This window comes from Ranitomeya variabilis, chromosome 1, assembly GCF_051348905.1.
Source record: "Ranitomeya variabilis isolate aRanVar5 chromosome 1, aRanVar5.hap1, whole genome shotgun sequence".
Classification (NCBI taxonomy): domain Eukaryota; kingdom Metazoa; phylum Chordata; class Amphibia; order Anura; family Dendrobatidae; genus Ranitomeya; species Ranitomeya variabilis.
In genome coordinates, this window is record NC_135232.1 from 1119124334 (window position 1) to 1119138582 (window position 14249).

At 41.6% G+C, this 14249-nt stretch overlaps 1 long non-coding RNA gene across 1 annotated transcript in view; it reads left to right on the forward strand.

Annotated features, from left to right (window-relative positions):
• Positions 1-2766: 2766 nt before the first annotated feature.
• The window catches only part of LOC143792903 (uncharacterized), a 37310-nt gene continuing 25827 nt past the window's right edge, over positions 2767-14249 (forward strand). Inside the window, exon 1 of the long non-coding RNA XR_013219993.1 lies at positions 2767-2805. This is a non-coding gene — a long non-coding RNA (uncharacterized LOC143792903). The remainder of the gene's footprint in view (positions 2806-14249) is intronic.

Here is a 14249-nt window from a genome sequence, read left to right on the forward strand (position 1 = left end):
CTGCGCAGTCCGCATGTTCCGGCGCCATTTTCTTGAAGACACACTGCAGTGTCGGCGCCATTTTCTTGAAGACACACTGCAGTGTGTCTTCAAGAAAACGGCGCCAGAAAGCGCGGACTGTGCAGGCGCCGATTCCGGGAGCAGGGGGACATTCATGGGCCGGAATCAGGTGCCGTAAGTAAGAAATTGCTGTGGCATGAACTGCCACAACGTCATGAGGGCGGGCTCATGTCCACACGCCCCCTGTTTCCGGCTCCTAAATGTCCCCCTGCTCCCGGAATCGGCGCCTGCGCAGTCCGCGCTTTCCGGCGCCATTTTTTTTTCTACAATACGGACACTGGCTATAATCTAACGCTAGGAGCGTCGCGCCTGCGCTGTCTATAAAGGCTTCGGACAGAGTGACGCTCCCAGCTCCCATAGATACCGACATCAATTACTCACATGTAACTCTTCTATGGATGATACTATTACTATACCACTGTAAAGCCTCTAGAATATAATCACAATAATACTGTCCATTATACTGATCCCATCTACAAGAATATAACTACTATAATACTGCCCCCTATTCAAAAGTATATAACTAATATAATACTGACCCTATGTACAAGAATATAACTACTATAATGCTGCTCCTATGTACAAGAATATAACTACTATAATACTGCCCCTATGTACAAGAATATAACTACTATAATACTGCTCCTATGTACAAGAATATAACTGCTATAATACTGCCCCTATGTACAAGAATATAACTACTATAATACTGCCCCTATGTACAAGGATATAACTACTATAATACTGCCCCTATGTACAAGAATATAACTACTATAATACTGCCCCTATGTACAAGAATACAACTACTATAATACTGCCCTCTATGTACAAGAATATAACTACTATAATACTGTCCCCTATGTACAAGAATATAACTACTATAATACTGCCCCTATGTACAAGAATATAACTACTATAATACTGTCCCATATGTACAAGAATATAACTACTATAATACTGCCCCTATGTACAAGAATATAACTACTATAATACTGCCCCTATGTACAAGAATATAACTACTATAATACTGCAACTATGTGCAAGAATATAACTACTATAATACTGCCCCTATGTACAAGAATATAGCTACTATAATACTGTCCCTATGTACAAGAATATAGCTAGTATAATACTGCTCCTATGTACAAGAATATAACTACAATAATACTGCTCCTATGTACAAGAATATAACTACTATAATACTGCCCCTATGTACAAGAATATAACTACAATAATACTGCCCCGATGTACAAGAATATAACTACTATAATACTGCTCCTATGTACAAGAATATAACTACAATAATACTGCTCCTATGTACAAGAATATAACTACTATAATACTGCCCAGATGTACAAGAATATAACTACTATAATACTGCTCCTATGTACAAGAATATAACTACTATAATACTGTCTCTATGTACAAGAATATAACTACTATAATACTGCTCCTATGTACAACAATATAACTACTATAATACTGCCCCGATGTACAAGAATATAACTACTATAATACTGCCCCTATGTACAAGAATATAACTACTATAATACTGCCCCTATGTACAAGAATATAGCTACTATAATACTGCTCCTATGTACAAGAATATAACTACTATAATACTGCTCCTATGTACAAGAATATAACTACTATAATACTGCCCCTATGTACAAGAATATAACTACTATAATACTGTCTCTATGTACAAGAATATAACTACTATAATACTGCTCCTATGTACAACAATATAACTACTATAATACTGCCCCGATGTACAAGAATATAACTACTATAATACTGCCCCTATGTACAAGAATATAACTACTATAATACTGCCCCATGTACAAGAATATAACTACTATAATACTGCCCCTATGTACAAGAATATAACTACTATAATACTGCCCCTATGTACTAGAATATAACTGCTATAATACTGCCCCCTATGTACAAGAATATAACTACTATAATACTGCTCCTATGTACAAGAATATAACTACTATAATACTGTCCCTATATACAAGAATATAACTACTATAATACAGCTCCTATGTACAAGAATATAACTACTATAATACTGCCCCTATGTACAAGAATATAACTACTATAATACTGCTCCTATGTACAAGAATATAACTACTATAATACTGCTCCTATGTACAACAATATAACTACTATAATACTGCCCCTATGTACAAGAATATAACTACTATAATACTGACCCCTATGTACAAGAATATAACTACTATAATACTGCTCCTATGTACAAGAATATCACTACTATAATACTGCTCCTATGTACAAGAATATAACTACTATAATACTGCTCCTATGTACAAGAATATAACTACCATAATACTGCTCCTATGTACAAGAATATAACTACTATAATACTGCCCCTATGTACAAGAATATAACTACTATAATACTGCCCCTATGTACAAGAATATAACTGCTAGAATACTGCTCCTATGTACAAGAATATAACTACTGTATATATGCAAAAATCACAGCTGTCACCGCCACTTATGTGGTTAAAATTGCAAACAAAATCTTTATACCGTTGAGCTTTGTGTAAGCGATATATAAAGCTGCATTATAACCATTAATCATTCTTGTTACAATTGCATCAGATAAACAGTAAATTGTTGCTATAACAACCACTAGGGTTCCAATTAGCGTAAAGGATATAAATTAGAAGCTCGGCGGCAGGAAGCATGGATAAGTGTTTACTTCTGACTCCAGGTAGATGTAATCACCTAACATCCGCTCTTTCACCTTTCCTGACCCTTACACGCTCTGATGATAGCAGGAGTTTATACAGCTCCATGGGTGCAGTAGCGCCCACTAGGCTATCTACCACTAGGTGGCGCTGTGATATTGTGTATGGTATATCATCTCCTTTCAAAATAGATCAGAACTTGGGAGCATGGCTTATAAGAAGGGGTTAAATGTATTCATATACATATGTATATACACACTCACAGTACAGATGTAGCTGAGGTGAACATGGCTGAGCTCCAGGGAGTCTAAAACAACCTACTACACGGTGCAGATGGCCGAGCTCCAGACAAGAGCAACAGCCTACATAGTGGCGTAACCAAAGTCTGATGGGCCCTGGAGCAAAATTTGGGCCTGGGCCCCTACCTGCATTCTGAATCACATGCGACATATGTTTTTCCTCCCTACACAATGTAATAATGTACCCCATCCTGTACTATTGTCACCCACCCTGGGCCCCTTTCTGGTAAGGTGTCCTCCATCCTGGGCCCCTTCCGTTAATAATGTCCCCCATCATGTGCCCTTTCCCGTAATAGTGTCTCCCATTCTGGCCCCTTGCGGTAATAATTTCCAACATCTTGGAACCCTTCCTGCCCTAATGTCACCTATCCTGAGCCCCTTCCTGTGATAGTGTCCCCATCCTTGAACTCTTACTGGTATATTGTACCCCGTCCTGTGCCACTTCCAAAAATAATTCCTCCCATCCTGGTGTTATGTCCCCATCATGGCTCCTTTCTGTAATATTTATCTCCTATCCTGGGTTCCTTCCAGTAATAATAATAATTTAATAATAGTAATTTTTAATAGCGGCCAACATATTCCGCAGCACTTTACAATTAAGTGGTGATATATACAGACAGTAAATTGAACACAGGGTGAGACAGTGACATTAAGAGTGAGGGTCCGGCTGCTCGCAAGCTTACAATCTACAAGGAAACGGGGGGACACAATAGGTGAAAAGTGCCGGTTATTTCAGATTCCGCAATGATAATAAATAGGGATTGTCATATAAAAGTGTGATAACTGTGTAAGTGCAATAATCAGATAGTTATCATGTGCATGGAGGGTGTGGAGACAGATGAGTAGGAGGGGCAGATTCTGAAGAATATTTAGAAGGAGGCAGTAAGGGAGAGTTAGGTAAGTGAGTTGAGGTGGTAGGCTTGTTTAAAGAAGCACACTCAAAAACATGTGGGCTAGGTATCAGTTGGATCGTCTGGGATAGTGCATTCCAGAGAACTGGCGCAGCACGGGAGAAGTCTTGGAGATAGAGGTACGAGGTTCAGATTATGGAGGATGTTAGTTTTAGGTCAGTTTCATAATGGAGGGCATGTGTAGGGCGATAGACGGAGATGAGGGAGCAGATATAGGGTGGTGCAGAGCTGTGGAGAGCTTTGTGGGTGAGAGAGATGAGTTTATATTGTATTATGTAGCAAATGGGCAACCAGTGTAATGACTGGCACAGGGTGGAGGCATCGGTGAAGGGGCTGGACAGAAATAATGTTCCCCATCCTGGGCACCTTCCTGGTATAATGTCCCCCTTCCCCTTCCATTAATAATTTCCCCCATCCTGTGTAATGTCTCTATCCTTGCTCCTTCCAGTGATATATGTTCCCATCCTATGTCCCTTCCTGGTGTAATGGGTACACTTCCAGTAATAAAAAAAAGACCAAAAGGTATGAACTGGGATATAAACTGGTGTGCATGCAGCGTGTGAGCTGAGTACTTAGTTAACATGGTTTTTGATTAAAAAAAAATGCCAAAGCCATCCCACCTCGTCACGGCAACCATAACTGGGGGGTCCTAACTGTAATATTAACGCCTTCACGACATGCGCCGTACATGTACAGCGCATGTCATGTCGCTCCCTTTCATATGTTTTGAACAACTGACATGTGCCTCTAACAGCCGCGGGTGGAATCGTGATCCACCCGTGGCTGTTAACACGTTAAATGCCTCTGTCAATTGCTGACAGCGGCATTTAATCTGATCATCGCCTGTATTTAGCAGAGCCAATCAAAGTGCTGCAGCTTCTAGTCTCCAATGGAGGCCATTAAAGCAGGCAAAAAAATAAAAAAAGTTTTTAAAAATATAAAAAAATAAAAATATATAAAAGTTCAAATCACCCCAAAATTCGCCTCATTCAAAATAAAACAATAAAAAAATAAACATAGACATATTTGGTATCGCCACGTTCAGAAACCCATGCTCTATCAAGCTATTAAAAAAAATTAACCTTATCGGCAAACGGCGAAAAAAAAGGTAAAACGCCAGAATTACATTTCATTTTTTTGATGGCCGCAACATTGAATTAAAATGCAATAACGGGCGATCAAAAAAACGTATCTGCACCAAAATAGTACCAATAAAAATATCAGCTCAGCACGCAAAAAATAAGCCCTCACCCAGCCTGAGATCACGAAAAATGGAGACGCTACTGGTATCGGAAAATGGCGCACTTGGAATTTTTTACCCGTTTTTAAGCACATGACATGGTAAAATCAATGGTGTCGTTCAAAAGTACAACTAGCTCGGCAAAAAAAAAGCCCTCACATGGCCATATTGAAGGAAAAATAAAAAAAGTTATGGCTCTGGGAAGAAGGGGAGCAAAGAACAAATGCAAAAACGAAAAAGGGTTGCGGTGTGAAAGGGTTAAAAACCTTACAGTTTTTCAAGTGACACGCATGTGGATAAGGGCTGTGATGGACTGCGACCAACTGGTGGACACACAGCCATGAGAAACCACATCAATATAATGCCCAGCTCAAAGGAAACGCAGGCCACACATTTACATGCACATGAGGCAGACAGAGAAAATACCCAAAGGTATGAACTGGGATATAAACTTGTGCGCACTTGTGTAAGCGCACGTTCACATTGGCCATTGAACTGAAAGAAAACAAAGACAGAAACATAATGACCAAATACCCTGCAGTAAATAATAAATAGCATAGTGCATGAAAATAATGTACTGTATTTAGTTAACATGTTTTTTCACTTGCATTATTATATGTTCCCCATTCTGTGTCCCTTCCTGGTATAATTTCCTCCATCCTGGTGTAATGTCCCCATCCTGGTGTAATGTCCCTGTCCTGGCCCTTTTCACTAAAATATGTCCCTCATTCTTTTCCCCTACCAGTAATTATGTCCCCCATTCTGGCAATAATATTCCCCATCCTGGTAAAAATGACCCCCATTCTGGGCCTCCTCTTGGTATATATGTCCCCCATTCTGGGCCTCCTCTTGGTATATATGTCCCCCATTCTGGGCCTCTTCTTGGTATAAATGTCCCTCATTCTGGGCCGCTTCTTTGTATAATGTCCCCCATTCTGGGCCTCCTCCTGGTATGTTCCTCATTCTGGGCCGCTTCCTTGTATAATGTCCCCCATTATGGGCCTCCTCTTGGTATATATGTCCCCCATTATAGGCCGCTTCTTTGTATAATGTCCCCCATTCTGGGCCTCCTCTTGGTATGTCCCTCATTCTGGGCCGCTTCTTTGTATAATGTCCCCCATTCTGGGCCTCTTCTTGGTATATATGTCCCTCATTCTGGGCCGCTTCCTTGTATAATGTCCCCCATTCTGGACCTCCTCTTGGTATATATGTCCCTCATTCTGGGCCGCTTCTTTGTATAATGCCCCCCATTCTGGGCCTCCTCTTGGTATATATGTCCCTCATTCTGGGCCGCTTCTTTGTATAATGTCCCCCATTCTGGGCCTCCTCTTGGTATATATGTCCCTCATTCTGGGCCGCTTCTTTGTATAATGTCCCCCATTCTGGGCCTCCTCTTGGTATATATGTCCCTCATTCTGGGCCGCTTCCTTGTATAATGCCCCCCATTCTGGGCCTCTTCTTGGTATATATGTCCCTCATTCTGGGCCGCTTCCTTGTATAATGTCCCCCATTCTGGGCCTCTTCTTGGTATATATGTTCCTCATTCTGGGCCGCTTCCTTGTATAATGTCCCCCATTCTGGGCCTCCTCTTGGTATATATGTCCCTCATTTTGGGCCGCTTCTTTGTATAACGTCCCCCATTCTGGGCCTCCTCTTGGTATATATGTCCCTCATTCTGGGCCGCTTCCTTGTATAATGTCCCCCATTCTGGGCCTCTTCTTGGTATATATGTTCCTCATTCTGGGCCGCTTCTTTGTATAATGTCCCCCATTCTGGGCCTCTTCTTGGTATATATGTCCCTCATTTTGGGCCGCTTCTTTGTATAACGTCCCCCATTCTGGGCCTCCTCTTGGTATATATGTCCCTCATTCTGGGCCGCTTCTTTGTATAATGTCCCTCATTCTGGGCCGCTTCTTTGTATAATGTCCCCCATTCTGGGCCTCCTCTTGGTATGTCCCTCATTCTGGGCCGCTTCCTTGTATAATGTCCCCCATTCTGGGCCTCTTCTTGGTATATATGTCCCTCATTTTGGGCCGCTTCTTTGTATAACGTCCCCCATTCTGGGCCTCCTCTTGGTATATATGTCCCTCATTCTGGGCCGCTTCTTTGTATAATGTCCCTCATTCTGGGCCGCTTCTTTGTATAATGTCCCCCATTCTGGGCCTCCTCTTGGTATGTCCCTCATTCTGGGCCGCTTCTTTGTATAATGTCCCCCATTCTGGGCCTCCTCTTGGTATATATGTCCCTCATTCTGGGCCGCTTCCTTGTATAATGTCCCCCATTATGGGCCTCCTCTTGGTATATATGTCCCTCATTCTGGGCCGCTTCCTTGTATAATGTCCCCCCATTCTGGGCCTCTTCTTGGTATATATGTACCTCATTCTGGGCCACTTCCTTGTATAACGTCCCCCCATTCTGGGCCTCCTCTTGGTATATATGTCCCTCATTCTGGGCCGCTTCTTTGTATAATGTCCCCCATTCTGGGCCTCCTCTTGGTATATATGTCCCTCATTCTGGACCGCTTCTTTGTATAATGTCCCCCCATTCTGGGCCTCTTCTTGGTATATATGTACCTCATTCTGGGCCGCTTCTTTGTATAATGTCCCCCATTCTGGGCCGCTTCTTGGTATATATGTCCCTCATTCTGGGCCGCTTCTTTGTATAATGTCCCCCATTCTGGGCCTCCTCTTGGTATTTATGTCCCTCATTCTGGGCCGCTTCCTTGTATAATGTCCCCCATTCTGGGCCTCCTCTTGGTATATATGTCCCTCATTCTGGTCCGCTTCTTTGTATAATGTCCCCCATTCTGGGCCTCCTCTTGGTATATATGTCCCTCATTCTGGGCCGCTTCCTTGTATAATGTCCCCCATTCTGGACCTCTTCTTGGTGTATATGTCCATTCTGGGCCGCTTCTTTGTATAATGTCCCCCATTCTGGGCCTCCTCTTGGTATATATGTCCCTCATTTTGGGCCGCTTCTTTGTATAACGTCCCCCATTCTGGGCCTCCTCTTGGTATATATGTCCCTCATTCTGGGCCGCTTCCTTGTATAATGTCCCCCATTCTGGGCCTCTTCTTGGTATATATGTTCCTCATTCTGGGCCGCTTCTTTGTATAATGTCCCCCATTCTGGGCCTCCTCTTGGTATATATGTACCTCATACTGGGCCGCTTCTTTGTATAATGTCCCCCATTCTGGGCCTCTTCTTGGTATATATGTCCCTCATTCTAGGCCTCTTCTTTGTATAATGTCCCCCCATTCTGGGCCTCTTCTTGGTATGTCCCTCATTCTGGGCCGCTTCTTTGTATAATGTCCCCCATTCTGGGCCTCCTCTTGGTATATATGTCCCTCATTCTGGACCGCTTCTTTGTATAATGTCCCCCCATTCTGGGCCTCTTCTTGGTATATATGTCCCTCATTCTGGGCCGCTTCTTTGTATAATGTCCCCCATTCTGGGCCTCTTCTTGGTATATATGTCCCTCATTCTGGGCCGCTTCTTTGTATAATGTCCCCCATTCTGGGCCTCCTCTTGGTATATATGTCCCTCATTCTGGGCCGCTTCTTTGTATAATGTCCCCCATTCTGGGCCTCTTCTTGGTATATATGTCCCTCTTTCTGGGCTGCTTCCTTGTATAATGTCCCCCATTCTGGGCCTCTTCTTGGTATATATGTCCCTCATTCTGGGCCGCTTCCTTGTATAATGTCCCCCATTCTGGGCCTCTTCTTGGTATATATGTCCCTCATTCTGGGCCGCTTCCTTGTATAATGTCCCCCATTCTGGGCCTCTTCTTGGTATATATGTCCCTCATTCTGGGCCGCTTCCTTGTATAATGTCCCCCATTCTGGGCCTCATCTTGGTATATATTTCCCTCATTCTGGGCCACTTCTTTGTATAATGTCCCCCATTCTGGGCCTCCTCTTAGTATATATTTCCCTCATTCTGGGCCACTTCTTTGTATAATGTCCCCCATTCTGGGCCTCTTCTTGGTATATATGTCCCTCATTCTGGGCCGCTTCCTTGTATAATGTCCCCCATTCTGGACCTCCTCTTGGTATATATGTCCCTCATTCTGGGCCGCTTCTTTGTATAATGCCCCCCATTCTGGGCCTCCTCTTGGTATATATGTCCCTCATTCTGGGCCGCTTCTTTGTATAATGTCCCCCATTCTGGGCCTCCTCTTGGTATATATGTCCCTCATTCTGGGCCGCTTCTTTGTATAATGTCCCCCATTCTGGGCCTCTTCTTTGAATAACGTCCCTCATTCTGGGCCGCTTCCTTGTATAATGTCCCCCATCCTGGTATAATGTCCACATCCAGTAATAATGCCCCGCCTCCTGGGCCCATCCTGTAAAAATGTTCCTTGTTTTTTGCTAACACATTTAAAAAAAAAAATCACAAATGATTCTTCTCACCTTCACCTTCTTTCACGACGTCCGGTGTCCTCGTCTATCTCTGGCGTAGATGTCCGCAGCTGACTCTGGCGTGAGTGCTATGGGTGTGGAATAATGTCACTGCTATATGGCATCTGATATAGGCACGCATGCTGAGGTTAGCTGCCGGCCTCTGATTGGTTGGAGGCCTGTATTGCAGTGCAGGGAGCCTGTAGGTCACTGTGGCGTGATTCTCGGATGCGCCTTCAGCTGACATAGGCCCTGGTGTCGGCGCGCTCCATCCTGCATGGACAAGGTCATGGCCGCAACCTTTATGACTGCACTCTTTACCCCAAACTAAAAGGTGCAGATGTAGCAGAAGTGAGCTTGGAAAACATGGCTGCTTTCTTCCAGCACCACACTTGCCCATAGCTGACCCCCGGCTGTCATGTCAACCCATTGGTGACCCGCGATCACGTCATGAGTGGGCCGATTGGCAGAAGTACAGAGATTGACAGGTTAATAATTGCGGGCGGCGCTCCGATCCACCCGCGATTGTTAGCGGCAGGCGGACGCTGTAATACACAGCCATCGTCAGCCTAGTATTGGGGCGGGCTCGCTGCCTGAGCCTGCCCCATACAGCCGCTTCTGACTTGTGCAGTATATATATGGCGCATGTCATGAAGTGGTTGAAAACAGATGAATCCTTCTAAGCTCTATGTAAAAACATGAGGTCAATTTTGTGAGTCACTGCAAAGTCTATGGTAGTGGGAAGGAGGGAGCAGTCGGGTCAGAAGTTGAAGAGGGGAATGATAAATGCAAGGACAAGAGACTTCCTGTTTTTACATAGAGCAGAGAAAAGAAGAATTTCATACAGCAGATGTTTCGGAACCAACCGTAGAGAATCTGGCGCCTGCAAGGTGCAGCCACTGCGCATGTATCATCCACTCTAGTGCCATAGTGCCCCTTCATGTCCTTGCGATTTTCCATTTTTGTGATTTCGTTTTTCTCCCCTTATTCCAAGAGCCATAACCATTTTCATTTTCCCATCAATATGGCTCTATGAGGGCTTATATTTTATGGGATGAGTTGTACTTTTGCATGACACCATTTATTTTATCACGTCACGCACTGGGAAGTAGGTAACAAGTTCCAAGTGCTGTGAAATTACAAAGAAAAGTGCAATTCCACAATTAGTTTTTAGAGTTTTTTTATTTACCATGTTCGCTATATAGTAACACTGCCCTGCTGTTATGATTCTTCCCATCAGTACGAGTACGCAGACACCAAACATGTCTAGTTTATTTTAAAAGTGGTGAAAAAAAATTCTGAAATTTCTATGAAGAATTTTTTTTTTGCTTATGTTGCCATTTTCGGAGACCCGTAACGTCTCCATTTTTTGGGATCTGGGGCTGGGTGAGGATTTATTTTTTGTGCACTGAGCTGATGTTTTTATTGATACCATTTTGGGGTAGATACGATCTTTTGATCGCTTCTTATCGCATTATATTGCAATATTGCTGTGGGCCAAAAAACGTCATTCTCGTGTTTTAAATTTTTTTTCCTCGTTACGTCGTTTACCGATCGGATTAATTTACTTTATATTTTGATAACTCAGACTTTTACGAATGCAGCGATACCAAATATGCGTGTTTTAAATGTTTTATTTTTAATGGGGCAAAAGTGGGTGATTTGAACTTTTATGTTTTTTTTATTTTTTCATATTTTTTTTTTAATTTTTTTTTCTCACTTTGTACTTTCTTTAATAGCTTACTTGAAGCTGTGATTATCCGATCACCTGTGCTATACATAGTGATGATCATAAAAGATTACACTCTACAGGAGATATCAAACCAAAAATTGAGGACGGCTTGGGAGGAATATTAGAATTATTAATAAAGTGGGTAGAACCCCACAAACATCCCTCTCTATCAAACCATAAAATGTTGCTTTTATTAGGATTAGGATTAATAGGACAATCAGAATTTATAGCACAAGTTCCTCCAACACGTTTCACCCCATGTGCGGCTTCATCAGGGGATAGGACACTGGCATGAAACCTCAAACTCTGCCCACAATGGCAAAATTAAAAACAAAAATACAGAAAAAAACAAAAAATACAAAACAAAACCAGCGAACAGATAAAATAAAGTGCAAAAAAAAAGAGTAAAATAAAAGAATAATAAAAATGAAAAGTAGGTGAGTCTAGTTGTCAGCTGTGGGCCGACATGAGCTGCTGTGACCGGTCTCTCTGTCTGAAGCCAATTTTACAATTTTACCTTTATTTAGTCATGAGCACACAGAGGGGTTTTTTAGACAGTCAAAAACAATGACTTTTTTGGTCATGAAGCAGTTTTTATTTTAAGCATTTTAGAAATGTTTTTTTTACTCTCCGAAGAGTTCACTGCAGCATTTTGATTGGACGGTGCCCAGTTTTGGATCGGATTCCATCCTGCTGACAGATTCCCTTTAAGGATGTGTTCTCACTGGATCTTTTTGTTAAATTGGTGAAAAAACTCTCCAAAATCTTTGCCATAGAAATTAAAGTTGAGTTTTTCAAGAGTGTTTGAAGCAGCTTTTGAGAAGGATTTTGAACAGTTTTCGTGCAAAAAAACACATGGAAAAAAAACTCCCCAAGTGTGTGTGAAATAAAAAAATATGAAAAATACTCTTATTTTTCACATTGGACAATTCCATTTTGCCTCCTGTGATCTGTGTGATCTTTGGGAAACCTGGTAGTAAGTGTCCAGTTTCTCTGCACTGCCTCCACTGGTGAAATGAAGTATTACACAATTTCCATCAATGTGCTGTGTGTGTAACACAGGACAGGTCCTCCAGAGAGAGACACTCCGCATTCTGGTAAGAAAAAAAAAAAGTCAAAAAAATGATAAAAAAGAAAACCCTTACAACATCAAATAAGTGCACGGTGCGGGTATAATAGATGGGTTCAGTGGCACCAGGCAAACATTTTTATGAGAGATCCTTTATTGATTGAGAACGGAGTCATTGATTGGTTTTCCGGATATTTCCAGATCCGTTTCTGTGTCCAGATTGTTGTTGATCATTCATGTCGTCAATGTCACCAGCCGGATTCTTGTGCAAGGACGATCAGTCCAATATAATATCAGTCCAGGAGAAGCCAGGGATCAGTCAAGAGAAGGTTAGAAGAGTCCCAGACCGGGGCGGGTTGTCCCCGATTCCCACATATCTACATATATTTACAGGTCAGCATCACTGACGGCCACACTGTGACAATCCTCTGCTGTACATGGTCAGGATACATGACGGCTGGGAGGCTATTTTTTCGTTACTTTGGAGAACTGTGAAGAAATAAGAAATGAAAAAGAATCAACGAAACAATCGATCAGGAATGTCTGTGTCGCCTCTAGATCCCCCCCTCCATAGAACTGAATAAGCACCAACTGTCATCTCCTGGCGGAGGAATGGGAAATCTGAACTCACCGAAGACACTGAGAAAGATCAATCCGAGCCGACAGAGAAGAAGATTTCTCTGATAGCAAAAATGACAAAGTTACTTATTTTTATGTGTGTCTCCCTGATTTCTTCACAGAGGCGCTCCCTCCTCCTGGTATCTGTGGTCTATGTGGTTATTGTTATGCTGTAATGTCTATTGTCTGTATAAGTCCCCTCTAAAATGTAAAGCGCTGCGGAATATGTTGGCGCTATAGAAATAACATTATTATTTATTATTATTATTATTATTATTATGTGTGCTATTATCTATCTATCATTTATTATCTATCTATCATCTATTATCTATCAATTATCTATCTATCTATCATCTATCTATCATCTATCTATCATCTATCTATCTATCTATCTATCTATCATCTATCTATCTATCTATCTATCTATCTGTCTATTATCTATTATCTATCTATCTTTCTATCTATTATCTATCTATCATCTATCTATCTATCATCTATCTATCTATCTATCTACTATCTATCTATCTATCTATCTATCTATCTATCTATCTATTATCTATCTATCTATCTATCTATCTATCTATCTATCATTTATCTATCTATTATCATCTATCTATTTATCTGTCTATTATCTATTATCTATTATCTATCTATTATCTATCTATTATCTTTCTATCTATTATCTATCTATCTATCTATCTATCTATCTATCTATCTGTCTATTATCTATTATCTATCTATTATCTATCTATCTATCCATCTATCTATTATCATCTATCTATTTATCTGTCTATTATCTATTATCTATCATCTATCTATTTATCTGCAGATCATCTTCTATCATCTTCTTTCTATAAGAACACGCTGATAATTGTCTTATTTTCTGCCTCTTAATTATCTCTTCACATAAGAACGATGATATTGAGGCTTGGATTGATTTTCGGCTGTGGTTATGTCGGTGGGTTTGGGGCAGGTGACACAGCGAGTAGCAGCCATATTTGTGGTTCCTTCACACTAGAATAAGCTTCTGGCAGATAGTCCGGAGCGGACAGGATGGAGCTGACATTGTCAGCCGTCTCTACGATGGATTTTATACAGAGGTGTCGTTATGTGGGGTGACCACCGTATAGATGATATCTGTGATTATGTGGGAGCGTGCCCCTCGCAGCACATGGGTATGGAACACCCCTTTAATTTC